A 3,770-nucleotide genomic window follows, 5' to 3' on the forward strand; every position below is an offset into this window, starting at 1 on the left:
CAGAGAAGATAAATGTCAGAGACACATAAATGTCAAAGGGATTTTATGTTTGAACTTTCCAAACAGCCTTATATGGAAAATGAACTCATTACCTCATTGTATCCCATCTAATTGTACTGCTGAGTTTGTTGTTAGGAATTTTTAGTACTTTTGCCTCAAGATTTTATTATACCATACCAAAGTTGTCTTAGGTACAGGGCATGGGTGAGAGAGTCCTTGGTTTCTAAATCTTTTTTTGAAGTATTTTGTGCCAAAATGGAAGGTGGTGGCAGATGCATCACCACTGTACCAGAGAGCAGCTGAGGGAAGTTATTTCTGCTGTCATCAATTAGGAGTTTTTCTCCTCTGAAATTCTTTCCCCTTTCAAATGAATTCCACATTGATATCCTACTCATGTGGAGTAGGAGTTATATTGGGTTATATTGCTCCTTTCCATTACAGCATCAATACCTTAACTCAGATGTTAACCCAGACCTTGTCTTTTTGCCCCAGTATGACAGCAGAGGAAGTGCTGCTGATCTAATACAGCAACAAAAAAAGATTTGTAGAGACTCAAAATAGGGGAAAACATGATAGATATGATGTTCACCAGTTTGTTGCACTGCAGTTTTTATATTAATCAGTGGCAGTCTGTTTTGTGTAAACTCTACATGTAGACTATCAAGGTCTAAAATTTTGTGGCTAATCAGTACTGTGCATCCTGATTATTTTTAAATTGTATATTTCTAGTCATATTTTTTTAACTTGGAGTGACAGAATGGAAGTTTATTTTGCTGAAGGTATTTTTAAGATAAAGGTTCGTATTATCTTGTAATATTAATTAGTTCAATATGCATTTGTGTCTCATTTGAAAATACTGCATTTGATTTTATACAAAATACTGAATAGTGAGAACTGTAAACACGAATTCTGTCAAATTAAAAACAATCACAAGTTTGGTTTCTGTTTTATTTCCAGCATTCTAAAAAAAATCATCACAAAACCATTGTATCTGTACTGGACTGACTCATATGTGCACTGAAAAATAATACAACCCTCTCAGTTACCTGAAAACCTTTAATTAAAGCACAGATTCTTAAAATACATACTTTTAAAATTTAAAAAAATAGACAATCTCTGGCTCTGCATTTCAGGGCACTCACTTTGGAAAACAGGAGTTGTATTTTGAATTGTTGGGATACAATTACATAGTAAAAAAAGCTTGGTAAGATGGAACAATGGGGTTCCTGTTATTTTTTTCCTTCTCCTGTGATCATGTAGTACTAATTATTGGAAACAAGCTTTATCTTAAATACTGTTTGCTTTGATACCTACCAGGAAAGTGATGGTTTCTCAAAAGTAAAAACTAAATTTTCAGGAACACTCTTTATTTTTGTGTTAAGTGTTGGTGGGGGTGTAGTTCAGTCTTCAAAAAAAACCCCAAACACCAAATACAACAGCAAAAAAAATACTGACCAACTAACTGCAATACTTCTGATCACTCTTACGGGCATTAGAAATTGCAGAATTTGTGCTCACCAAGCAGAGCCTGTTTGCCAAGCAAGGAAGCTTTCACTTGCTCCAAAGATACGTTTTTATGGTTGGAAAGTGTGTTGTTCTGTTTTAAGGTGATCCATTCTAAGCTTGGATGAGCTCCTGACAAACCAGTTGCCTGATGAAGAGTGAGTGATGGGAAAACACCAGCTCATGCCTGTGATGCCCACAGGAAAACACAGCTAAGCCCTCCCATATCCTCAGCAATTTAAGGTGTCCTGGCATTGGGCAGGGGAGTGCAGAGCACTAAAAGAATCCCACAGACAAAAACTGGACCATGGCCCAGGTCAAATCCAATGATGCTTTAAGATCTTTTTGTGGGTTTTTTTGATTTTTCTCATTTTTATAAGCTTTATAAGTAGTTATACAGTAGAAGTAGATTTTAGAAGCAGCAACCCTTATTCACTTACCCTTAGCATAGAAACTACACACATTCCCCTACCCCATCACCCCATTCCATGCTTCCATATCATTATCCCCTGAATTCCAGTAGAAAATGTTTAGTCTCTCTTTAAGAGAGAGACTTTTGTTTAGAGAACACTTGTACCTTGGCCTGAACTGCAAAAGTACAGTCAAGAACTGGGTAAATATATGCCCCCGAAGAAGATGAAGATTGACAAAGGAGTGGTCTTAGAGACCCTCACCTCAATTCCCAAGGGGTGTGACTGAGGGTGGTCCAGGGCAAAAGCCAGTGGGTGGACGAAACCTGGGACTGGACAAGCAATATTATAAATTTTACCAACTGTACAGAGGGGGAGCATGTGTGCCTCAGAGCCACAAATTAAAACCGTCATCTCACCTCCAAAACTAATTGCCTCGGAGTTTTTTTTCTCCCTGCATTTTCTTTAGGCAACACAGTGCCAGGTCAGTTAATGCACTGCAAGAATGATCTGTTGGAGTAGTTCTGGACACCTTCTCTTTGGCTTTATTATTTATTATTATTAACTCCTTTGCATTACAGTTTCTACAATGCCTATCAAGAGTAGGCAAAAACATGCTCTGGCACAAAGGATGCACTGTTTAGACACATTCAAGTCTGGTGTTGGGAACTGCATGCTTTAAGCCTAGCTCACTAAGAGTTTGTTGAGGAAGAGATGTTTGCTTTTTTCTTTCTCATACTTCTGTTTTGGGGTTTTGTTTCACGTGGATGTGACTGAACAATAAGCCCCTAAAATGGAATAAAGTCAAGAGGAGACAGACAAGGGTAATGTGCTTGTGAAGCTCAGGGAGTGATGCAGGATGTGATGGACCACAGCAGTTGCAAAGATGATTTTATCTCAGTACAAAGGGGACCAGAGAGTGTCCTTTGTTGTAGATAAAGGGCTGTCAACAGTTGAGTGGATCAACCAGGGGTACAGCTCCAGGAGTTCTTTAGAGAGAGGGAAGACCAGACCAGCATGGGGAGAATGAATACATGGAATATAAGACCCAGACAACTGCCAAAAGAATTTCAATGGGTTTGAACTGACATCAACCCTCCCATTCCTTCTCAACACCTAGGGACACATGGTATGGTGACAGTGAGGATACATATCACAGGAACCAGTAATGGGAATCACATTGGCATTGGGGTTAAACTCTGTACTGCAACTACTATATTAAGTATAACTTATATCTGTGTGTGTCTTCAGTATAGTTTATGTTACTGTAAACCAGAAATGCCACGTGACACAAACTATCTTCAATTAAGTACATTTGTTATTAAACATGACACCCCCCATCCATGGGAAAAATCTCCAAGAACCTTGTCAAGTGCTGGACTGTGACAAAGAAGTTGGAGGAAAGCACCTTGGAAGTCTGTCCTTTAAACACACCTGGTCCACATCTTCCCTGTTAAACTCTGTCCCAGTCCACAAAGCTCTGGAAACCAGCACACAATCCACAAGTAACAGAAACACAACCAAACCACTAACAAGTACAGAATTCCTGGATTCTCGTATGTCAACTTATTATTCTCTTCTGGCAAGAATTAAAAACAAAAAAACCAAACCTGTACCTTGCTGGTATTTTTACCTTTGGCAAGGTTATCCTGCTAATTCGGTTACATTATGCAAAATTCAGTATCTTTCATTCAAATGGTAACTACCGTACAAATACAGACAGAGGAACTACTTCTGCTAAAAGCAGACAAGAACTTACTGAGTCCTATTAACTAGCTGTAAACATTGCAGAGACAACAAACAGAACACAGATTGTGAATATTCACACTACTGAGCCTAAACAAGAAGAGCAAAAAC

The sequence above is a fragment of the Chiroxiphia lanceolata genome, chromosome Z, assembly GCF_009829145.1.
Source record: "Chiroxiphia lanceolata isolate bChiLan1 chromosome Z, bChiLan1.pri, whole genome shotgun sequence".
Classification (NCBI taxonomy): Eukaryota; Metazoa; Chordata; class Aves; order Passeriformes; family Pipridae; genus Chiroxiphia; species Chiroxiphia lanceolata.